Consider the following 26975-nt stretch of genomic DNA (forward strand, 5'->3'; position numbering starts at 1 on the left):
GAAGCTGCAAAGTGCTTCAGAGGCCAACAAGCAAATGTCTATACTGGATAGCCTCATGAGCTAATAATATGTAATTATGACTAGCTTTATCTCTTGCTTTTATCTTTTATTCTTCTTTAATGCTCTGATAATTTCTATTACAATCCGATGTCCAAATTTAACTAAAACTAGCTAAATTAAAATAATGAACTCTATAGTTCTGTCTTTGCTCAATAAACATTGCAAAAAGAATGAAATTTCTTAAATTAAGAAAATATGCTTAACATTATTCTGCATAAAAATGTTCCACCCTGCTTTATTATTATAAATATATTCCACAAGGAAAGAATTTTACAAGATTATATGATCATATCAGCACAAGTTCTTTCTTCAAGGAGTAATTTTTATTATTCAATATTATAAAATTGTAGCACCAAGAGGCTCAATTACAGACAAGTGATATTATACTAATTATTCTATGAACACTTAAAAGTACAATCAGAAGATGTTCTATTTATAAGAGGTATTTGAAGAATAAAAGTACATAATTAATTTAAATGGTACCTTTAAATTAAATTCATTACATTTAAATGTCATATAAAAATATGTCCATTGTGTGGACCTTGCAGTATCCTTTTGACTGTTCTCTATTTCATTGATGCTATATATTTGCCCATTATGAAATATTTCTGATGGCTTTTTTCAGCCTACTGTTCTTCAAATGAATTGGGACTACAACTCCCAGAATCAGGTGGGATCTCACTTAACAACCACTTGTTCAGTGAACGTTTGAACTTGACGGTGCTGAACAAGTGATACGTATGACTGGTCTTCAAAGTTCTGGCCATGACAGCATCCAGTGGTCACATGGTCACCATTTGTGACCTTCTTTGCCAGCTTCCTACAAGTGTAGTCAATAGGGAAGCTAGGAGGTGGTCACAAATGGTGAACATGTGACGTCCTCGCTTAACAACCCACAGTGATTCACATAACAACAGCAACCGGCAAGTGTCAGAACTGCCATCACCAAGCGACATGGTCACATGATGTTGCATTTTACAACCATGTTGCTTAGTGATGGAAATTCCAGTCCCAATTGCTCTTGCTAACCGAGGACTACCTGTATGTTCCTAGTTTGGAGAAGATTGGGTTTTGGTATAAGTCTGAATGTTTGTATCTATGTATTACCAAAACTCCAGAAAAAGAGTGAAGAGGTCCTTGGTGGAAAAATATTTTCCAACAGCCCTTTACTTTTCCCTAATAGGAACAAATGTTGTTATACATTCATAATTGCAAGAAAAGTAAAACTCAGACCTGTCTATATAATTATTCTGCTCATAAGATTAAACCATTGTAAGTGGTTTAAAATTTCACACAACATTCTAAGCCAAAACACAAATAAATCATACTATGGCATACCACGGCATGTTATCTGTGAACAAAAACTGTATGGGGTCTTTACTCTCAGTTGCATTTCTTGTTGTAAAGCTACATTATAATATATAACTACAATTAGTAACTTAGTTCTGGAATCTATTTGTAAATGTACAGATACCCATTACATATTTACTGCATTTTACTTAGACTTAACAGTGAAGACGCATCTGCTACTTATCCACAAAATCTTATAGTGTGATTCAGTAATTGGCTTCATCACTTGCACTAGAGGCCAATCTGCCCAGCAGTCTTACTCTGCTTGCCTTCCATACTGATCCCAACTAGAAATAAAGACAACTTCTTAAGAAATCACTGTCTGGATTTCAAACTTTGGCAAAGTTGCTGGCCAAATCTTCTGTTTGGATTGCAGTTACTATGGCCTCAACTAATAGACTCTGCTGCTACTTCATCCCTCCCACCATGCTGGAAAAGCAAGCACCAAGAGCTGTCCTTTCTGGGGATGGGTCTTCAAGAATACGTGGCTTCTATTTGCCTGAGCAAACAATGACTGCCATCATAGCATTGGAAGAGACCTTAGAGATCACCTTGTCTGATCCTCTGCTCAGTGAGGAGTTACTTGCTTTTGATGATACCTTCTCACAGTACTTGGTATTGCATGCCCCATTAGGAGAGCCTCAACAAGGCAAAAACATTCCTGGATTCTCGTCTAGAAGATCCATCCTGCGGCAAAAAGTGGAGGTGGAGTGGAAAGACCTTCTCCCAATAAAAATGGTCAAACTGAGGCCAGATGGACAATAAATCTCAGTCTGAATAAAACTGCTTCATTTCTCTGATTTCCTGAAAATTATATGTGTATACATGGAAACCAAAAAGACCTGAGCATTTTTCTTGTAATTCTTCAGCTTATATGTTATTGTTTTCACTTTAACCATTTAAATAACATGTTAACTCTTAAACAGAAAAAAAAAGAAGTGTTCATCTATTTGGCTTGAAATAAGCAAACCAATCCATACTTAACTGAAATGCTTTTGTAAGTACTTTCACTTTTAACTGTTCAGCACAATATTATCAGGGTCTCAAACACAGCACACTTATTTGCTCAAAATGAAAACATGCTCCAAACTAAAAATTATGATACCGTTCATTAAAAAATGCATCAGCTTGTCAGTTTTGGAACAAAGTGATCTCTTGCTCATATTCAAAACATGGAAGAGAAGAAAATTATTATTGCTTCAGATAACAGAGAATTTAGGTATTATTAATATAAAGGATGTCAAAGGGTATAATTAAATTTTTATAAACTTCAGGCAGAAAGAGAATCCACATTCAGTCCAAAGAAAGATATGGCTTTATATTTTTGTATGTTCTATGCTGATCTACCATGAAAATAAAGTTGATTGATATTTTTGCATATTGGTTTTTAACTTGTTAAAAACTTGTTGTTTTTAACTGTTGTGAGCCGCCCAGAGTCACTTCAGTAGGATGGGTGGCCATACAAATCAAATCAAATCAAATCAAATCAGTAAATACTGTAAATGATTCCATCTTCACATTCCTTTGTGAATTAGAAGCTTATTAGTGTCAGATTCCGCCGGCACAGCCTGGCATGGCAAAGGCAACGCTCAGCTTCGCCTAAGTCAATTTCACCGCCCAGGCGCAAGCAGAGAAAAAGGGGAAGTGAAACTGCAAGCTGATTACAGACAGGTGGCTCAAACCGCAAGTGGATACTTTGTATCAGCGTGGCTTCCCTCGGGCGCTGCAAACAAAGGAAAGCGCAGAGGCTCGGAAGCGAAGCAATCAACGAGCCACGAGAACTCTCGGCTTTGGGCGCAAACAGGCAAATGCAACAAAGGCAACAACAGCACAATCCATAGACTGCAATCAGAAAGACAAAAGCACCAGACTGAATCTGCCATTTGGGCGAGGGGGGATTACTGCGGGTAATCTGTAACTAAGCAACTGTTAAAGTGCGGGAATGGGGAAGCTATAAAATACCATGTAAGCTATGCCAAGCCAACCCTGGCTTTGTCTGTACTTACTTACGTTATGCTTGAGTAAACTGCTTTGCTGAACATACGTGTCACGAGAGTTTCTCTGACCGCACGCCTAACCAGCCACCATAATCATAACGTGGTAAAGTGTTAGGCCAGGACCGGGGACACCAAATCCGCTCTCAGGCATGGAAATTCACTGTTCCATTTAGGGCTAGGCTTTCAGTCTAACCCACATCAATGGATTGGTTTTGTGGAGAAAAAATTGAGAAGAAAGCTCAAAGCGTTCCACTCTGAGCTCCTGGACAGAAGGGGGCAAATAAATAAAAATAAGTAAACAATAAGGTCGCAGCACCTCAGAAATAATAATATATTCAATTTTAGTTTATTTATGAAATTTATATAGCTGCCCATCTCCATATAGGAATTTGGACAGCTCACAAACAATTAAAAACCAGCAAACCAATATAACAAATAAAGCAATAAAAACAATACAAAAGCATATAAAATCATAAACAAAATTAATCACTGAATACATAATTATTTATTTAATCAATTTATATAGACACCCTTTCAACATATGATTCAGGGCAGATTAAAGCAGCAACAACACTATAAAAATATAGTGTACAGTATAGTATTAGAAAAAACTATCAAAAATATAATAAGACATAAAACAAATTATGCCAGACACATTCAGCAATCAAAATAAGCAACGGGTTCACAAGAATATCTGACCCATGTCTGGGGGGAAAACAGGTCTTCAAGGCCTCACAAAAGGCAGGCATGGTCAGGGCATTCCAGAATTTGGGAGGAAAGTTATTCCACAGGGCTGGTGTAGCAAAAGAGAAGGCATTCTGTTAGATCCCCCACATGACATTGTTTAAGTAACAGGATCTGGAAATATGACAACCCTACTGGATCTTATTGGATGGAGAGACAACCAGAGACAGGCAGTCCCATAAATAACCAGGCCCTCTGCTATGAATGGTTTTAATGGTGCCTTGAATTGCACCTGGAAACACACTAGCAACCAGTGCAGCTTGCAAAATAGCAGTATTACATGGGTATACTCATAACTACATGTGCCACTGCATTATAGATTGGGTGTAGCTTTCAAGTGGTCTTTAAGGGCAGTGCCATGTAGACTACATTGCAGTAACCCAGAAGAGTAGTGATCAAAGCAGAAGTCACCATAGGTAGAGCCTCCCAATCCAGGAATGGTGCAATCAGCACACAAAATGGATTTGTGCAAAGTTCTTCCAAGTCTGTTCCTCAAACAGAAGTCATGAGTTAAGGAGCACTCCCAAATTACACACCAGGTCTGGAGAAGTGGAACACCATTCAGAACCAAAGACAGAAAATCTCCAGATCCAGGAGGCCTCAAAATCCATAGTCACTTGGTCTTGCTAGGGTTAAGCCTGAGTCTGTTCCTCCACATCCAGAGCCTCACAGCCTTCAGACACTGAGCCAGAACCTTGAGAGCATCACTTGAGCAACCAGGACCTGAGACGTACAACTAGATATCATTAGCATATCATCAGCATATTAAAGATACCTAACTCCATGCCAATAAATGACCTTATCTTGCAACCTCAGATATTAAATAGGAATGGGAAGAGAATCAAGCCCTGAGGTACCCCACAAAGTAAGGGTTAAAGGCTGGACCTTTCCCCTTCTTCAGCACTGACTGGAACCACCACAGTAGCATCCTTCCCACTTCTAATCCTCTGGGACTGTCCAGAAGGATACTATGATCAATGGTATCAAACACCTGAGGGATCAAGGAGGGCCTGGTGTCCTGGAGGAAAAATGGCGGACTGAAGATGGCTCTGCGAAAAGTGGAGCCGATGAGCCTGGCAAACACCAAAGAGCTGGCAAGTAGATCAGCTCTTTGAACCTCTCTGGACAAAGAAGAGGATCAGAGATTTCCCACAAGTGCTCCAGACAGTTGTTCCTCATAAGGAGACCACAAGACAGCAGACTCAGGTGGGTTTTGAGCAATGGGAGATGAGGGAATAGTCATCTTGCTCAAACCACAGTCGGCACTTTGAAAGGACACTAAGTTCACATATTTCCTTTTCTAATCACATTTGGAAATTGCTTATTAACTACTTTTCAGCAATTAGAAACCTTTGGATCAACAATTATGAAAACATCAGTCTGCCTTCAATCCTAAATGAAAGAAAATTTTAACTACAAGCTTAAAAACGTAAACATTTTTTAATAAACAGCAAAAGGTTGATTACAACTTTGATTTTAGAAAGCTACAAATGGACTAAGGGTCCAGATAAAATTGAAATAAGATTTTGGAATTAATTATAAAGAATACTTCCTGTGGGAAAATGCTTTTGTTTTGATTAAAAAAAAAGATTTTAAAAATTAGATACTAGAGGGAACTAAAGATTTCAATTAAGGGACAAGAACACATAAACTTGACTAACAATTACAGAATGGCGCAAAATATTCTAACATTGGAAATATTGTAGGATACTTTTGAAAAATTGAGTCAGAAATTAATATTAACAATGTCAACAGCAATATCTGCCTTAATGGATAGACTATGTCTAAAAGATATTATGGAACAGGAACAAGTTTTACCTGACAAGAAAAGACTGAGTTGAAACTGGACTTACAAATGACAGGCTATAAGAATGATATGGAAAAAGATGTTACACTGGACATACAAAATAAACTGGCGATGTTTCAATAATTAAAAGGGACATACAAACAATAAACCAAGAGAGTGACCTGGCTAGTTTTTCTATATTGGACTTACAAAAGAGACTTATTAAAGCTTTGAATAATCTTGTGAGAAGGGACAAAGAAAAAATGAAAAGAAATCAAGTTCTACGACATTATTTGAATGGACTAAAGATTAAGATTGTTAGTAGTAAAAGGAAGGAATATAAAGTTGATTTGATTAAGGTTAAAACAGATATGTTATTATTTCTGGTAACCTTTAATGGACTTTTGCTGACACCAGGACTGAAATGATGATGTTTTATGGATTTGTTTATAGATAAGAGTTCTTTCCCTTTCACGCATGCATGTGGAGTCACAATGCATATACAAGGGGAGGAGCTCTGATTGTGATGGCATAACACTACTTCTTTGTCATTTGACATCTCAACCCCCAGGAGCACCTGTGGCCTGAAGGCAGCAGGTTAGCTTAGGGATCAAAAGGCAGGCCATACGGCACAGTACAACAAAGGAGAATAGCTGGTAAAGGAGTACAGGGGACAATAACAAGATACCAACTACTACTGCCTCAGGATGTCCTACAGATGCCAGGATCTGGGTCATTCATTCATTCATTTAAAAATTTGTTAGTCAGCTTTTAGCTAAACAGCTTTCAGTTAGGCAACATGAAGCAAAAACAAACAAAAAAATCCCAATTTTAAAAATGGGGAAAAATTAACTTTTGGTTTTTCAATCTGTATATTAGACATATCTTGCTCTTCCACTAAGATGTTCACCTATCAAAACACTCTGACAATTTCCAGTGCAGTCTCTTGATATGGAAACATGTGAGTGGAAGAACAAGAAGTCTTTAGAGAAAGCGAGGCCAAAGCTTCATTCTGCAGCATCCAGCTAAAATTATATATTTTCTCACCATGTGAAGCTTTATATTAAGCATTTCCTGGCTTTAAATTTGCTTTTGATTTGATACCAAGAGACAGGCTATAGTAGACAGTGGAGAAATCCTACATGGATTGATGCCTACTCTTGCTCATTCAACATAATAAACACCTGAGAGCTACTGTAAAATCTCCAGGGTCAACAGTCTAAAGTTATTCCAACCCAGACAGAAGTAAAGGATGCATCTTAGTTCCTGTTAATTTGCATACACATTTGTATATACTATTATATAAAAGAGACACTCTGATGCAGTTTTCCTACCCATTCTGCTCTCTGCTAGATACCCTCTATCAACACAATCCCTCAATGGGTCCGCAGTGTGGCAGTATAGTTGGAGTTGATACATTTGTGCACCTCTGCACGAGGCTTGCTTTTCACGGGTGATAATCATTATCAGATCATGATCTGAGCATTTCCAGTCATAAGCTTAGTTTTGTGTCATTTCTTGCTCCACACATCAGTTGCTGGTAAAGACAACTGTGATGCTTTGGTTTGGTAGTGAATATCCTGGATATTGCAGATTGTATTCTCCGTACAGGCATTTCTATAGTGCCTTGTCCATGGATCGAGTGAACAACCATACTATGTTGGTCTTTTTGGCTGCAGTAAGCTTTATCTCACCAAATTAATGGTGAGACTAGTCTGTCATACTAGCCATATTCCTGAGGTTTCTTTGCTGGGTTTTGACTAATGACTGCCAACATATCCCATTCTCTCCTGCCCAATAATATTTTTATTATATTTATACACGAAAAAATGTGTTTCAGGCATTATAAAGCTATGTCATTAATTTTCCAATTTTATTTCCTCTAAAATAAAACCCCTCAACTGAGAATATCTGGTAGTATGAGTCCATAGCATTAAACATGTAACCATATTTTACACTGGAGCTAGAATAAGCCTTGACACATTACAATATGTTGCTATAACCAATAAATACTTATTATTGAAAGACAATCAAAATAATGTTTTTTAAAAACCCAATTGAAGGTCTTCTGTCTAAAATAGTCCTCTAATAATATCACAATATTGACAGAAACAACATTTTGGATACTATTGTCTGCGCTCTTCTAACTTGTTTTCATACTGCTGTTTTCGAGTCTATGCACATGAGAAGATGAACAGGCTTGGCATGACTGCCACTCTGGCCAGCAGTTTATAGTGCTTATCTCCCCCGCATCCCCCAAGCTGTTGACAATTAGGACTGGAGGTACTTCTGGTTATCTACAAGTGACTGCTGTTTATTTAGCTATGGAAGAAGTCTCTTCCATAGCTATGGAAAAGAATAGTTTTTTAAACATTGATTTACTTACATGGTACAAAGGCTGTGCAATGTACTTCATATGGAATTATTTCTTGAAAACATCCTAGAAACTGTAGCTGGTGCAGAATTCAATTGCCATATTGTTAAGCATGGGATCATCTAACCCCACTCTTTAAACCATTAAACTGGCATGGCAGTAAACCATCCAATTCAAAGCACTGACTCTAAGTCCTAAATGGCTGAGGATGCAGTAATCTAAAAGAACACTTCCCCCAACTAGCTTGTCCACTAAGATGATGAAAAAAATCTGGAGGGGGAAAAGTCTATCGTCCAACAACAACCTTACTATATGATGCTTCTGTCTACTGAGATCATTGGGTCCCCAAATTGCACATCATATTCTTCAGGAGCAGTATAACCCCATCCTAAACTCTCTTCAAGCTTCTCTCTAATCTGTGGTCTTATCTGAATGAAATGCATTGTTTTCCCCTGCTTGAATATGTAGTTCCAAGCACTTAATTAATATATGAGGGATAGGTAACTTCTTTAGGATACTGGACACATTTGAAATTTTGTGGATGCACTGACAACTTAGTTGCCATTGAAGCCTGCAAATTCACTAAAAGGCTACAATGGTGAAACACAGCCAGTCACAAACATGTGAGGTCTTCCCAGGTCCTCTATTGCCTTTTTTTTTTTTTTCTGAACAGAGAGACACACTCGCAGATCAAATACTGAGTTGCAGCAACCTATGCTGATGTTCAAAGACATCACATTGCCTGTGCTGGTATATGCAAAATGAACCAAATACATAAGACAATTTTACAATGTTACAGGTACTCATTTAATGACTGCTTCGGACAATGACCATTTGCAGTTATGACAGTGATGAAAAACTAACTTTGTGACCAATGCCTGCATTTACAAGCTTCGCAGCATCTCTCTCTCAGTCACATGTTCGCCATTACAGTCAGTTAGTACACATCCTGTGCCCGACCCATTCCCCCCCTCCCCCCAGCAGAGTGGAGAGATTGCCTAAAAAAGCTATCTCTTCTGGAGCTGCTTTTCTCTGCAGTGTGGCCCTAACAGCAAGTTAACCAGCTCAGCTCTCCAACCTTAATTAGTTGATTAAAACCCCTAGCCTGTGGGCAGCTGCTGCTGAAATTGACAAGAGCCTACTCAGTTTCACATTAAAGGCTTCTGTTTGTCTCCAAAGTGGCAGGGAGCCTACCACATTCCTTTTGATGTGTATTCCACACTGTGTGCCTGCTTACTCTCTTGTAATCCCTTCCTCTCCAATGAATGTAAATACAAACATCAATTCTCTTCTTGCTAATTATCCCAGCACTTGGGTGAGCATTCCAAAGGGTGAGGAGTGGTGGAAAAGGGCTATAAGGTTTGCCCTTTTACCCAGCTTCCTTGTAAGTTGAATTCCAAAAACCTTCCCTGCTGTTTCGTCTCACCCAGCTGTTTGGGGTCATATCCTCCTGATGCTATAAAGCAAAGGAAGTTGAAGTTGAAGTAAAATTGTAAGCAGAGTCACAATTTTTCATTTAGAGAGCGCTTCACTTAACAACCAAGTTGCCAGTCCCAATTGCAGTTGCTAAACAAGGACTACCTGTAGTCCCAAGACATCTGGGGACATCAGGCTGTTGCAGAAACTATAGGAACCATTCCACTGGGTTTTCAGCAACATATCTTCCCCCCACATGGTCATGCACACACTCAAATTGAGGTGTGTGGGCGTGTGTGTGTGAAATAAAAAGTAAAAGGATAAAAAGTTTCAGAGAGTTTAAATTCAACATCTTACTATGTTAATATTTGTGTGTGTGTGAACAGAACTGAATGTATACATAACACAGAATATGCATACTTACAGAATAAACAGTGAAATAAATCAAACTAGCGAAAATCAAAATAACTACCTACTTTGGAAATCCAGGTTCAGAAGAGGGGGAGGGGGAGGAGATAAAGGTCCCTTTGAATTGAGTTACATTCCTGGTGACTCTACAAACACGTTGAAGCAGTTGTCCTGACAACTTACAGGATGTTGTTGTGATTTTCCAGTCCAAATATTAACCAGGTGCAACCTAACCTAGCATTTTATAATCAGCCAAGGTCAACTAGGAATCTAGCTGGGGATCCCCTGGAGCTAAGTTCAAATTTTGGTGATTACATGGATACATCTATGCAGTTTTCTTGGCAACAGTATAAAACTGGTCTGCAATTGCCTCTTTCCAGGATATTTTCTGACTTCCCTTTCCAGCTTACAGCCTGAAATGCCCTGATGATCTCCCATCCAAGCACAACTATGCCCAAACCTGCTTATCTTCTAAACCCAGATTAGGTCATCCAGGTGCTGCCACATTCTGCGAACCTCCTTTAGCAATAAACATCTTTTTAAAAATCATAATGGGCATCAGAAACAGACATCATAGAATCACGTTTCAAGTCTTTAAGGATAGCCATTTATCCAAGTTTATGTAGTTTAAGATTATGTAATGTAAGATTTAAGGTTTACATGACAATGAATTGAAAACAAAATCCAGAGAACAATAAAGTGTTATGGTACAGTTTGTTGCATGTTTGATTATACCACATTTCCAAGAAATATAGTAGCTTGCTGGATTCATTAGTTGGTTTATTTCTTCAGTGTCTGACCCAAAGAAGTGAAGAAGAAAAAAATAAGACATACACTGGATTTTATGAAGAATTTTCTAGAGAAGACCAAAAAGAGAAGATCCATAAAGAACATTTCAACCAAGTACACATTTTCAGAAAGTCTTTTCCTTCAGCAGCCTTCAACTTGAATCAGCATTTTTCATCTGTTTCTTGGAAATCCTGATATTGCTTCAAACATCAATTAATAAGATCTGTAATTCTAAAATCTGTCATCCTAAAAATGTCTTATCACATATCTCTTGTAAACTCCATCCACAAGAGACTGTTGCATATCCTTTATGTATTCTTACTTTCATGAAGTGATTATGAAACCTAACAAACGAAAAAACCATGGTTCCTCCTATATTTCTAAATATGCCTCTGTGATGAAGATTATCTTATTAAAATAAATGAAATTATTCATTTTGATAAGGAGTCACAAAGTCTGTGTAAGAAAAATGCAACAAAGAGGCTGATGCATAGGGGCATATGAGAAGAATTTTGTTCCCAACAGGTTGGCCTTGATCAAGATACAGTCTTGCCAATTCCAATGGACTCTTTATCATAAGACTCACATTTTCCTTCTAACCCCAACCTCAAGCTTTTGCAATCTCTTGTGTTTCATCCAAGAATCATCCCCTGATATTTATAAAAAATTAAGAGAAGAAAGGTTTAGCAAAACATGTGTTGGATGTCAATAACTTGCATTAAGTTTTAACTTGTATGTTACCAATTACAAATACTAAATGCAAGCTATTTACCTCAGAATCTATCCATAAAATTAATGGAAATGCTATGGAATAAATGAATTCTAGGCAAAAAAGACAAACCAAAGCAAGACCTAGTTTTCCAGACAGATTTGAGGAAAAGGCCATCATACCACAAAACCAATGAGTGAAACTGGTTCTCGGTGATTTTAAACAAGTATATTTGAAATGTTATACAAGTTATGGAGACTCAATTATATTTTCTTTCACAGGCTATGTTTGAGAAGACTCATTGCCAGGGAGCTGATGGCCTTGTCTCCAAATCTTTTAACCAAAGAATCTTACCTGGTAGAATCTTATTTTGCTATGGTCCATTAGATACTTGTTTTGTGATTAAATTAAAATCTCAGCATCTCACACTGTCAAACACTTTTGAGTTATGAGTAACATTTAGAAGTTACATAATTTAACACATAGCATTGTATATTATCATAGCCATTCCACATTCCTTTAACAGTGCTAAACCTTAATACATCCGGCTTTAGAATCAGCACTGAATGGTGAACCCACTGTAATAATTACTGTTGAAATTATTGCCTTATTCATAGGTATACATATCAACGTCTACCATTAGTCTGAGTTTAATAGCACACATATATAACACATGCTCATACTCTGGAGGGAAAAGGGAGGTAGAAAATGTTTAATGTTTAGTGGGTATAGCTATCCAGTCCCTTCCATTCTGTTTTATTTTTCTTTTTGTTACTTATGATAGAAAAATGGAGGAGAATGTGTATACAGTAGGTAAGTATTTCTGCATAAGAGAGAGGATGGTTGGTATAGTATTTGCAGATAGGAGGGCAATTGACTTTATAAATTGATTTTATGGGCAACTTATTCTAATGAGTAATTATTAATTCTTTTTAAAAATTATTAAATCTTGTTTCTCCCCTTTTTCCAGATGTGACTCCTTGTAGATTTACATACATACATACATATAGGCACACAAAAGTGTGATGCATGCATACATTTCTGGTAGAAAGGATATCTCCAGGATAGTTTCCAGTAGAGCTGACAACTCTAGGTAGACAGGATGGAGAAGCTGAGCATTGTATAGGACTTTGTCAGCATGTATAATAGTTCCATTTTAAGAAGTGGTGGTGGCTTTCTTTGGGGTAAATATTGTCTGACATTAATGTTAACTTATAAAATAGGTCACAGACCTCATCATATAGATATCCAATAGCAGATAGCTTCATAAAAGCTACATAGGCACATTTCACATTCTTATCCAAGAATAGCCAGTCAAGGAATTCTGATCCAAAAATGTGTTTGTATTTTTAAGTTTCAGTCTATAAATCAGATCAGTGTCCATATGATTCCAGTGAACAACATGCAGGATAACTACTTCATTACAAAACAACCATTTGCATTTCAGATTTTAACTTGTTTAAAAGTCATTCTCTCCCTAAAGAACTGTCATTCTTTCCTTAAATTCCAAGGGAGCTAGGGATTTCTAAAAAGACAACATCCTCAGCAAGCAATTCACAAGATTGTTTTGAGGAAGCCATAATAGTTCAAAGTGTTGTAAACTCATCAGGATCTGTTGACACAAGTGTTACATCACTTTTATACCAGTTTAATGGTTGTGGCTTGTTCCAAAGAATGCTACAAATTCTGTTTGCAATTCGTGGCTGTAATAATGTCTCCTACAATTATAATTCCTAGACTATCCTATAAAGAGGGAATTATTGCTAAATCAATTTTAAATTTGCAGTTGGATATCAAATTGTTGCTTACTGAAGCCTAATACATAGCAAGTAAAGGCAAGGAATACAGTGTCCTTGTCTGTATTCTGAAAGGCCTATAAGGGGGCTTGAAGGCAGAGAGCACTGTTCACATATAAAATAATCAATACCCAGCATCTTCAGATAGGATTACAAAACTCCAGCTGGGAACCCTGGGGAGTTAGTACCAGTCAATGCATGGGTTCATGTATCATGCTAATGCTTGGTCTATTTAAACATGGTTTATTGAATAAATCACAAGACACTGATCTTTTCCATGTTATAGTGGCTGGGTTCACAGAACATGCTAAACCAAAACCAAATAAATTTTATAATTCAGCCTGTTGCGTGAATCCAATCAATGTTGAGACTACTGGGGTACATATGGACCAATGATCTGATTAAGTACAAAGCAATTTCTAATGTTCTTGTGTTTAAACTCACCACTGGACTACTCAAAACATCTGAAAAGGGTGTTGCTGGGACAAACTGTCTGAGAAGAAGAACTGCCTTTCAAGAAAAGCACACTTCATTTTAGAAGAAACTAGACAGATTTTATCAGAATAATGATTGATGAATACCTATATGCAACCTCTGCAGTAACCAAAACCAAGAAAGAAAAAGATAGCTACTTCAGAAACAACTATTCTCATTATCCTCGTAAGTCACTGTCATGCTATTACCTTTAGTTCTACACTGTTTATCAACAGCCAGTATAATAATAGTTAAGCATACTGCCTCAATCTGGGCCCTTCCTGATGTATTGCCTTGCAACTGCTGTATGCTAACTGAGAAAGGCTGTAGCACCAAACATATGTAGGGCTCCAAGTCAAGAAAGCTGCCTTGTTGGATTAGATCTGGGGATAAACAGACTCAACTTCCCCTTAGCCACTAGGCTTATTATAGCCTTCCTTCAGATGAATTTCGACTACAACTCTAGAATTCTCTGATAGTGTAATGACAAGAGGGAAGAGAAACTGGCCCAAATCACCCAATAAAGTGCATGCTTTGAGCCATTATCTTCCCAGTCCTAGTCTAATATTTGAACCTGGCTTTTCCCAGTCTCTTGCCTTTCAAACTGTGCCTTTAACCTGCCACAATGGTAGTAAATCCAGCACATCGGAGGCTGCCAAAAGTTGTTTTAACAGCTGTATAATAATGCCTCTGGATAACCATCAAGGCTACCTTAAACATTTCCCAGAAGAAGACTGAAAAATAAATGTAATCATGCCAATTAAAAAAATATATACAGTTTTTTAAAACTGTATTTTAGATACAGTTGTAAATTGTCCTGTGGGGGGCGGGGGTGGAAATCTGAAAATGGAGTATAAGATCACATAATAAACATATTAGTGGTAGAAAATCTCAGTTTCACTCACTGCTTTCATTTTTAAAAATCTAGCTATTGAAACCTGGTCCTGTAAAGTCTTTCTGTATAATTATTTGAGTTTGTTGGAGGATGAAGCTCCTCATGAGCTCAGTTTTAAGGAATACATATCTAAGGCTGCAGCTGAGACACAAACCAGAAGACTTTAAAACAAAACCAACAAAAAAACCACCCCCCACCATCTTTTTCCGAAGCATCTTCAACTGACGCCCACACAAACATGTCAGACACCCAGTGTCCTTCTCTCCCCCAGTCTGCAGCACAACCCATTTCTCGCGAGTTGCTGCAGGAACATCTTCCTACAGGATCCCTTGTCACATAACTTACTCATCATGGAAACTTCCACTCTTTCCGTCCATCGCGCCCGCACAAACTATGCCACAGACATTAAAAACAAACACAAAAGAACATATTTTGGTCAACAACTGAGCACACGTTGGGAGGAGACGGCGACTTTATTTTAAAGAACAATGTATTTTTAATAAAGTGAAAAATCCTACGATGACATACTCTGTCAAGAGCTAAGGTGGAAAACCCCGATTCGCTTTTCGGAAGAAAAAAAAAGTCAAATACAGACACTCACGTTCACATACGTAAACGCAAGGAAAAGAAATCTGCAGTTTATCCCTTCCACCCCCGACCAATTGATCGAGACTGAAATACACAGAAATCAAAAGAATTTCCTTCTGAAGAACAACGCGAAGCCCTTGAAATACGATCGCTGAGGTCCCGGATCATTTCCCTCCCGCTCCCCCACAGCAAAAGTAGACCCTCCACTGTGCGTTCCAAACGACCCCAGACAACCAGCTTCTAAAAATACACCGTTTCCAAACATCTGCCGCTGTCACATCTGCTCCCGCTTCGGTCAAGTCCAGCTGGGAACTCCTGCCTAGAGTCCAGGGAGGTAAATCTGACACAACCAGGCGCCCACGGTACTGGGCCAGGGTTGCAGCTCTCCGCGCAAACCCAGACACTCACCGCAAACAAATCCGCAGCCGGGATCGAGGGTTGCCGCCGCCGCTCCGGCCTCTGTTGTCTCCCCTAACCGGTGCTTGTTATTCGAAAAGGTGTCCGTATGGCTGGGGTGGGGAGAGAGTCCTCCGTTTCCCTTTCGCCCTCCCAGCAGCAGCACCTGAATCAGTCCCACTTCCCAAGCCGGTTTTTCTGTCTCGGCGTTGGTGACCTGGTTTCCCCTCGCGCCCCACCGGGAGCCGGAGGCGCAGAGGCAAGAAGACGCAACACCCGCCCAACCAGTGCTGAAAAGCAGGCGATGCGAGCACGCGAGGGGGAGAGAGGAGAGTTCAGCCCAGCCCAGCCCGCAAAGTACGAAGCAGCCAGCCAGCCAGCCAGCGTGGATCTAGCCCTCCAGGATACAACCGGCAACCCCCTTCATCTTTGCTAACCGACGTGCGCCTCGGGGTCGGTACGGTTCATCTTTTCTTCCTAGCACTCAAGCTTAGCAGACAGGAACTAGAGTTGACACTCAGCGCTGCAACGAGCCTCACCGGGAAGTGCTCCGTCCTTCTCCTCAGCCTTTCACTTCCTTAGGATTGTTTTGGTAAGCCTCGGCATCATCTCCCTCGCAGAGTAAACGCAAACTCGGAGACAGGCTCTCCAAGCAGAAGGAATCAGCTGAAGAGGAAGCTACTCTCCTGCCCTAAGCTGACCCTTGCGCCGAGGTGTCCACTCATCCCGTGCCAAACTCTGCCAAGGCCGGTTTCACTCGTGAGAGTGTTAGCATTTCCACAATTTTCCCATGAAACGTGGGCCGCTCTCCCGTTTATATATTTATTTTACTTGCCTGAGAAAAGCGGGGACCTTCCACTCCCTAAGAAACTATGGTCAGGAGGGGAAGAGTTTAAATTCCAACTCCGACTGTTGTAATCTAGCAATTATCTAGCCACAAAATCACCACTGGCAACAATGGAAGCTCAGCATATCCTTGTGTACCTTTCACAGGTATCACTGTACTGAAACACTGCCAAAATCTTTTACAGTAAACCTCTTTTTAAAGACAAGCAGAAATTGAACACTAGTGTAGATATTGCAGAGTTTCTTTACATGTGTATATTATGCTGATACTCAGATGTTCATTTAAATTGTTGGAAAACATTTCAGATTGAAAACAGCTTTTAAAATGTTTTTCCGTTTTAAAAATATAATTACTTTAAATACAGCCTTAAAACAAATTACTGGCTGAAATAGCTGTTAAATAATTGTATAGTTTTTATTCCAGAAATTCTAGTACTGATTTCTTTAGAGATTATAAGTAGCCTTACAATGTTATTTATGGTTTTATTGCTGCCCTTTTCCAGTAAGAACAGTAGCATTAAACACAAACGACAGGGTACCCATCTAGTTTTTGTTCTGATGATAAGAAACTACCATCTATTAATTATTCCAGGTAGAATATTTAAAATATTTCAGCCACTCTGTGAGTCACAATGCAAAGGGCCCAAAACCTACCACCGAATTACATATTGTATTTCCTAAGTAAAACTAGTATTACTCTTACATCACTTCAGAGTTGAAAACTTCAGTAATAACTGATTCATACAGTCTAGGAATCAATATTATATATCCAGGTGTGAGAACGTAAGCTTGCTTATTCTTAATTCTTACACAGATGACCCTTAATAAACCATATATAATAAGAACAGCTTCTTATATATAAATCCTTACAGAATTTACAGAAAGGCTATAATCCTTAACCTTTTTAAGAGGATGTTATCCTAAAGTCTCTTAGCCCAACTTCTAAATTATTTGACTGTAAAAGTTGTATGCATAGTATTTTTTCCACTTCAGATCTGAAGTTTGAATTTTCTCCTTCTCCCCTGTGAGTATGACCCTCATACCTATATCTGTTATCCACCAGGCAGACCAGATGACTTCCAGGGATGAAGTTTAGTTTTAAGTTTCACTCTTAACCTGGTATGAAACTAAATGAATTAATCTTTAACAGGAACATTATTCCCATTCAATGTGTTTGCTCATTGAAAGAAAGATGATAGGTTGATACAGCTTTCCATAAAGCTGTACAAGCTTCAAAAATGATTAAGTGGAAAAGCTTCAGACTTCACAGGAGAACAAATGCAGCACTTCTATTCATTAAAGTAGCCCAACATTTTTCAGGCTTCTGGATGAGCCTCAAAAAAAAACCAACCTGCTGTTACAAGAGTGTTAACTTTAAATGAGTGGATTTCTTAAAGAAACAGCATCCCCCCATATTTTCTTTACTTGCATGGAAACCTTAAAAAAGTCAGGCTGCTTTAATGAATAGCAGAAAGGTGTTGTATTATGTGAACTTTGAAGCACTTGTTCTGAATCATTTTTGAAATATGCACAGCCCTTGTTTTTTTTGTGACAATAAATGTGTATGCTTTGAACTAAAGACTGAATCCTTTAATTATACAGGGATAAGTAGTTAGGAAGAGACTATAATATTAGACAAATACTTCTGTAAACAATGCTATCTTATTGCACAAATCTTTTAAAATGTACAATATCTTTCAATTTATAATGAACAAGAGGGTGAATCTATATCGGTTCCACTTAGTCTTATTTATTAGAATTACATCCCATGACAGCATATATAATTTATTCTAATTTAATTTCATCCTCACAACAATCCTGTGAGGCAGGTTGGACTGAGAGTCATCTAGTGAGTTTCTGTGGCAGAATGAGGACCTGAACCTGGATTTGTCCACCACTTTAACCACTATATCGCATTACTGAAATTGATGGAATATTTTAGTAGTGAGTTAATCTAAATTCCATTGATTTCCTTAGGAATTAAGTACAATTCATTCAGTCTAGATCCAACCAAAGGAATGATTAAAAACTAATAAGCTTCAGACCATCAATTATTTCTATAAAAGAACTTATTCACTACTTTGGCATTTCCTAAAATACCAATCTAAATATGTCATCACCTATGCTCAAATAATTCTGAGACAAAGCCATTGTTTTCAGGTTCTATAGATTTACTTCTGAACTCCTTTGGACTGATTGGAAAAGCAGCATCACTGAAGAACTGAGAAGAATTCAGGCCTGCCATCAATGCTTACACTAGGGACGAGACATGAAGTTCTCTACTTGAGAATTCATAAAATAATCCCAAAATAAGCAAAATAATTTAGAGAAAGAAGGCATCGATTTTCAAACAAAAGACCTGAAGATTTGTCTACCTAAATAGAGCAATAGTTTCAGGATTCTGAAAGAAACTAGAAACTGGGCCATGGGGTAAGAATCTCCATAACTGCCCACTAAGGGCTGAGATGTATCTGGAGATATATTGGTGGGTGGGAAGAATCATGAAAAGATATCAAATGTTTGTTTGGAGAGGAGGAATGGACCTCTCTCTGATGGCCTACAAACCCATCGAAATAAGCAAAAACAGCATTCATTTAGCAGCCACAGAATGTCTAGCCAATGCCACAGGTATTTTAGTATGGAGGAGGAGATGAGGCATGATTGGTAGAAGAAGATGTAAGAGACATCAGTAAACCACATGATTTTTCAGATCCAACATGACATTATCAGAGGTTCCTTTTGTCTCCAATGCCCTTTTAAAAATATCTATTAACAGTTTGACTAGTATTTGAGGTAGCTATTATTAAAAATTGTATCATCATTTTTGGGCATCTTTAAATATGTGTGTGTGTGTGTGTATCTCCTTGAATGAATGTTTTGTAAATCACATCCCAACTATTTTGACTTCTGAAATAGGTAATATCAAGGATATAAGCCCATAATCAATATTTGAACCTGACCTAACAATCTATCTTAACTGCTTAATTGCTTTCCTAGATACAGATTCTTCATAAACCCACAGTGAGATCCAATATTTTCCTGTTAGCTAAGAGAAAGAAAGCTTCAGATGGTTGCTAGATACAAAAACAATGACTAATCTAAAATGTGAACTAAACGAATATTAAATTGTACTTGCAATTTCACATCATTTAATGTTGAAGACTAAATTAAAATATAAATTGAACTCTGCCAAGAATGAATCACCTACATGAAATCAGTATGAACTCAGATATAGAAAGAATTCTCATACATATCTATGTGGGCAAGCTTTTCAAAAACACTGCATGAACACAGGCTGAACTCCAACATTCCATGAACAGACTTCTGCTCATATTATTGAGCCTTCCCTGCTCCAGAGATGTCCCAGTCTACCCAAAAAGATTTTAAGGAGTTGTATAATTTTATATATTATAAAGAATCTGGTAAATCATATATACCCATTCCACTGATAGAAGCCATTCCATATCCCTGAGAAGGTTAACTGGGTATCTGTCAGGATCAATGAGAAAGCAAAACAAACTCATAAAATTGGATTCTTGACAAAGCAATTTAGTTTTGTGCCTTTATCATGAACAATAGTCAGTTCAATAACAGAAAATTAAGATACAGGTACAGATACAAGATACATTCATTTTTATATAATGACTTCAAGGAAATGAAATCCCAAAATGTAAAAGGTTAAGTGACTTGTACTTAAAAAAATTAACCAGTAAATTAATCCAGTCATGTAGGATTTAGTAAATAAAATGAATTACTATTTATCACCTTCCTTTTTTAGAAATGGCTAAAAAGTGACTATAACATAATAAAATGATGACTAGACATTGTTTTGCAATTATGAAAAAGCAGACATGCAGGGGTGTGTCATAAACAGATAAATCATTATTTATTTCATGTCAGCTTACTCTTCTGCACTGTTCATACCAGTGAAGTCTTGGTATGTTAATATCATTATTGGCAATATTAAATATTAAATTATAGTCCAACTCCAGCAATAGATGAAGCATGATCATTTTTTTGCCACATGATTCCTGTTTTATTAACCAACACCACCAAATCTGCAGTTAGTAAAGCTAACTTCACCAGACAAATTCATCTAGCTTTTTTGCATTTTTTCTGCTTCTGCTTCAGGCAACAGAACCTACCATATAGAGTTCTGGCACTGAAACATGTCTCAGAGAGCTTCAGCCACTTTAATTATCCCTGTTTTAGTAATCTCTTCTCCATGCTCAATGAGACAAATGCAAAGGAAGTAACTACATATTGGAATGCAGAGGTGATATATGTTACATATGGTCTAAATGTACTGTATACATTTATTGCTCATTCACTTCCTTTTTATAGTTCTCAGAGTTTTATAGTTCTCTTATAACCCAATCATTTTATACTGTTTCTTGGTCCCCATATTGATTAGAATATTTAGTGCTTCCCTTCATCTCCTACCAATGAAGATCCACATTTTGGGTACACATGTACTTGTACCCATGTGGACCAGAAGGATCCTGTACCAATGCAGTATTTGTGACCAGCCCCCAGCCTAGCAAAGTAATGTTATGGTCTTATAGCATTTTCTTCTGCAGAACAAGACACTATATCAAAGTCTTGTTCTTCCCTCCATTCTACCACATCTTCTGAGAATGTGGTTGATGTAAACCCGCACTAAAATTGAATGAATGGGTCATGCCATGTTGGATGATAACAGCAAGAGCTTCTAGTCATCCCTAAGCTAATGTTATATCAATCTGTAGATTCAATGCAGAACATATAACTATAAATCCAAGCTTACTATGAAATATTTAACAGAATGGCTTACTAAGAATGTACGCAAGTGTGAAATGATCTCTTATAATTCCTTGACACATAGCACAACTTTCTGTTTTCTTTCTAGTGCTTTTCCCACAGGTGCAAGGTCTGCTTTTTTCAGATCAACTGAATGTTGATCCTATTGGTTGCGACAGGAACTGAACAACCAGCTTGTCACCAGAGCCTAACAATGTGGGCTGAGAGTGTGTGACTGGCCCAAAATCACCCAATAATACTATTTTTTAGAAGGTAATGCATCCAGTATTATAATTCTTATCTTTTATCTTCAAATACCTAGATATAGTTCACAGCTAGAATCCTTAACAATGAACACAAATGATATTTTCTCAAGCTTCTATTATTATTACATATACTCAAAAAAGAATATAAGATATTTGACACTCTCCTTACCATGCCATTTCAGATTATTCCACCTAAAGAAGAAACAAGTGATGTATGTAAAACTGCATGAGAAAAATGAGGGAAGGATTTAAAAAATATTTGGTTTACTTGCTCCTCAAACTACAGACTCTAGGTGGGTATACAAATGGTAATAATGTGGAATGCACTGCCCAAAATCAGTCTTGTTATTAGTGCAGAAGATTGCTTCAGAGTTCAACAAAAATTCCTCCACCTTTTTTGACATGTAAAAGCTTAGCAAACATCATGCAAAATTGCACACAGCAGAACATAAGTTTATATTCTTCAAATTAAAATAAAGTATCTGTGTTACAAACACAGCATAATATATTTGTCATATCATTGGCTTTAAAAGTGCCTCTATAATCAGAGAATACAATTCTTTGTGGCTCTCTCATCATGTATGCATAAAATGCAAACTCCAAAAGATAACAGCCAATATACTAATTTCCACTGAAAATCATGTGGTTTAACTCAGCCTTGCTAATGACTATTTAGGAAACATTCTCACTCTCCATTTCCATTCAGCTTTCCCACTTCCCTGCCTTTCATCATTATTCTGGAAGCCACACTTGTCTTGTAAAATCTGGGAGTAGCTTCTGCAGAGCAGGTACTATTTCCATTTAATTATTTATATAAAGTTTATATAAATTCATGTGTGTATAGTGATTACATACCTTTTAGAGTGTTATTGTGTCTGGGAAAGCCTAGTGTGATAAGAACATACAGTAGCACAATTGCGATCATTTTCTTGATCCTGACATGAAAAACCTGTGATCTCAAATACCTAGATATAGTTCCCAGAGCCCTTCCAAATTTTGCCAGTGAATTATTGCGTTTATCATGACAGACAGCAAAATGGTTAAACATCTGGGAAATAAATATTTTATCTGTACTGAATCAATTTAATTTAAAATGCATGTACATTAAATTAAATATAGTCTTTGCATTAACTTTATCTACCTCTGTCATGATCTCCTTCCCTTTTCAGAAAACAGTTCTGCTGTAGGTGGTGATGGGAAGAGCAAGAGCACTAAGCAATTGTGTTACTTGCTCACTATCAGAACAAATGGAAAGAGGCAATGTAAATGTAACTAGGCAATTCCTAAAGGGTCCTACGGATCATCTGAACCTAAAGCAATGTTTTCCCCAAACAGATGATTTATTTACTGTTAATAACGGTTCTTACTGCCTCCTATGAAATAACTAAGACAAAACTAAGAAATAGCAAAACAGTGCTTGCAACAGCATTTTAACACTGGGATTTCAAAATCCTCTTTTCAGAATATAACTGATCTTCAAAAGGAGCTTTATTAATAATTGATAGCAAACTGGCAACTGGTTATTAGCGTATGCTTCAGCAACCTTTTTAAATGCCCAAATTAGGTCAAAGTGTCCCATCAAGAAAGCTTTAGGAAGAAATAAGCACTGAATCTTTCTTTAAACTGAAATCACTTGGAAGCAGAGAAGAAAAGTAAAGCAGGTGGCAACCAACAGTATGTGTCAGGTGCACAGTTACACAGATTGTAAAGAATTGGCAGTATAATGCTCATATTACCATGCAGTGCTTAATACAATCATACACTTTTGTATTCTCCTGCCTACTGTGATAAAGCACAATGGCTTGCCAGCAAAGTTCAACTCCATTCAGTTCTGTTTCTTGCACCTGTCTCTCAAAACATAATTATCCTATTAATTCTCTAATTTTAGTTTGCCCTTCCAAATATTGAAAGCATTTTTAAAGTTATTTGGTCAGCCCAGAAGTGGACAAGAGAGATTTAGGGTGATTTTTTAAAAATTTAGTATAGTTGGGGGTTTCCCCATAAAATCAAAAGCATAATCCACTTATTTTACTGTGGTTGCTGTTTTAAAAGAAATATGCAATTCAGCAGTTAGCTGCCAACTGTCAGCAGCAAGATTTGGGGGAGTATCAGAGTCCACAAAAAATTGACATTTCTCTACTTAAAGAAAACAACATGCCATTTTACTAGGTTTTTATGACATCCTTGGGAAATACTGAAAAGTTTTTTTGTGACAGCAACCATTGTTAGGCAGCACTGATCAGTTTTGTACAAATTAAACAGTTATGGAAAATTACTCATTGCTACTGAACACTGCTAAGTGTTTTGCAATCTTGAGCTCCCATCCATGTGTCTGCAAAAAGTAATACATTTCTTCTAGAATCCCTTTAGTACAGCTGTAGATATGCAATCCTTCAGTCATATATAGCATATATTATCTGTATACTGCAATCTGATAAGTTTGCGATAAACTCTGGTTTTGCTGGCTCAGGCAGGATGCAAAATCAAGGGCATATAAAGAATATGGCAGAATGCCATATACAGTTGCCATGTCACACATTGCCTGTGGGCTACATGTTGTGCAAGCCTGTTTCAAAGTAATAACTTTCTCAACTTATCTTGGCCAAAGAGCCAATAGCATTTTATCATAGATAATCAACAATTTCATTAACTAAAAGCATAATGCAATCATTCCCTACAAAAAGAAAACTTATGCTGTGGTTGAGACAAAAATGCCTGACTATGGAAACTCAACTCTCTTTCCAAATTTCCTGGTGCCTTGCTGTGAAAATTCAAAGAAAATCTTGAACAGCCTGTACTTTCAAACAAAAATAGGACATTTTTATTCATAATTCATAATTCATATTAATACCTCACATAAAAACATGTGGTGTATGAAAACTAACATATCTAGCAAATTATCCTTCAAACACAAAGGTGTTAGCGATCTGCTTTATTTTAATGGTCACAGAGTAATGGATTAGAAATCAGGGACTAACAAACAAATTCTAATTATAATGATGGCAAAATTATGAGTCAAGGCTATTTAGTTACACAATAGGTAACCAGCCCTGAAGCTGTAATAAAGGTGATCCCCAACAAAGAAGATTAGACAGAAAAATTCTTAGGAACTCACCCAAAAATCCAATATCCAGGTTTGGAGATTACTAAACTCACTTAAGACCAGTTCTGTGAGTTTTTTCCTCCAACAAATGTGTACATGAGACACAGTTGTAGATGTGTGCTTACTATGCACTGGCCAGAGGCCACACTATCAAGAGGCCATAAAAAATTATCTTTTCTTTTCTAAAGGAATTTTAAAAAACGGATTACAATTCATTCATCTTCAAAAAATACATGTGAAGACTAATGAGATTTTATCTAAACAATATATTGGAAAGGGGTATACGGGTAATCCCCAGGTTAAGAACGCCCAGTTTAAGGATGACTCATAGTTAAGAACGGAGCCTACTGTAGCAAAATTTGAGTTAAATACACAATGATTAAAGTTATAAACAATGGCTTGAGTTCATTACACAATACTACCTACATAGTATTATACAATAATACTGTTCTGGCTTACATACAAATTCAGCTTAAGGACAGACCTTGGGAACGGAACTCGTTCTTAAACTGGGGACTACCTGTATAGCAGGATTGCCTTCTTGTTACTACTCTATTTGTGCTTGGAGTTTTAGCATATACAATCAGGCAAAATAGTGAGGTTGATGGTTTAATACATGCAAGTAAGGACTATGAAGTAATCCTGCTTGCAGATGTATTGTCATTTATTGATGGGTCTGAGTCTTTTATACAGAAAATTGATGGTTGTGGAGTCTTCTCTGGATGTAATATTAATTTGTTACTATGAACTGATATCTCTGGAAACTGTTGGGGAAGATTAATACTTTAAAAATGAAAGTTTTGTTAAAGATAATACTATCTACACTATTTCTTTCTCTCTCTCTCTCTCTGCCTTTTTAATTTAATTCACTGGTGTTTATTTAAGAAATTCTCCCCCTAGTTTTTCAGCTATGAAGATACAACTGAGAGTTTAAAAAGCAGATGTTAAATTTCCAGATTTAAAATTAAACCACAATGCTTATCTTCTTTCTTAAGTTAAGAAATGACACATTTTGCCTACTGGAAGTTTGTTCTCATGGACAATCTTAGATTCAGCATATTTGACCATTTAAAAAATATGGCATTCCTCTTTCTGTCTTAGTTAATATGGAGGCATATGCAATAGTGCCCTAATTTCAGTTTTATCCTGATGATCATGATTAACATTATGGGGTATTTATTCTTTCATACTGGCATGTTGAAGAAAGCAAGAATTACAGATTTCAACAAGGTGTTTTAATTCAAGAATTAGGAGTAAAGTACAGAATCTTGGAAACTGTGAAGGAATTTCCAGCCCTCATTTATTAGTGAGCTGATTGAGGCAGAGTCTCTGAATATTTTGAATCTCTTCTTCCTGGGCTTTTTGCAGCTGGCATGGAGCTGTCATTTATGAGATAAGCTACTAACAACCCCTTCTCCTATCTGGTAGTTATGTCTATGTATTGGCATTGTGGATGATTGGGTCAAGGAGGTATAGTGCAGTACCAGATTTTTCACTTCACATGAACAGGCTAAAAGTCATTTACTACTTTTCCCACATCCATTTATACTTGGACTACTCCCAATGTAGAAAAAAACCAACACAAAGCTATGTAAATGACACAAAGCACCAGGCTACTCTTTAATAAGCACACCTGCAAAAACCTAGACATACAGATAAGGATGTTCTTGGCACTTGGCCCAGGGACAAGCTTATGGCCACAGCAAAGTGAGAGTTAAGATATAAAAGGCAGTCAGAGACCCTTGCAACTTGAGGGCTTCAGCATAGACCATCTGGAAGGTGCTATGCTCCAGGGATGGCTGGGGTGGTGTCTGTTGCCTTGAAGGAGCTTCTGGCAACAGAAAGGGCTTGTGTTTGGGTAATATTTCTCTTATGCTTCTCTCTGTATTTTAAATCACCCAGAGTTGCTAGGAGTTAGGTGGCATATAAATTTAATAAATAATAATAATTAAGCTTATAGCAAATAAACTTCTATTTCACTTACTACACTCCTTAGGAGTGGTTATTGCTCCTGAATCGTAAAAGAACCTCTTGACTCAGATGGCCGGAGGTGCCAAGACAGTTTACTAATCCTCCTGATACTTTCCCAGCCTCTCCACAATCTCTCAAGTGGGGGAATCCAAACTTGAAAACAGCAAGGTAATTCTTTTGCTGGAGAACCTGAGCAGAATGTGCAGTATATATCTAAAATAGATCAAT

At 37.4% G+C, this 26975-nt stretch overlaps 1 protein-coding gene across 3 annotated transcripts in view; it reads right to left on the bottom strand.

The window, feature by feature from the left end:
* THRB (thyroid hormone receptor beta) overlaps positions 1-26975 on the bottom strand; it is a 194683-nt gene that overhangs the window by 159441 nt on the left and 8267 nt on the right. Inside the window, exon 1 of one of the 3 annotated variants that reach the window (XM_088150802.1) lies at positions 15795-16039. The exons of the other annotated variants lie outside the window; for them this stretch is intronic. The gene's annotated coding sequence lies outside the window, so the exon portion shown is untranslated. Of the gene's footprint in view, positions 1-15794; positions 16040-26975 lie in introns of those variants that run through there. 3 annotated transcript variants of the gene reach the window in all.

Source organism: Python bivittatus, unplaced genomic scaffold (assembly GCF_059951505.1).
Source record: "Python bivittatus isolate LINGU-HERP-01145 unplaced genomic scaffold, Pbiv_v1 ctg000610_np1212, whole genome shotgun sequence".
Classification (NCBI taxonomy): Eukaryota; Metazoa; Chordata; class Lepidosauria; order Squamata; family Pythonidae; genus Python; species Python bivittatus.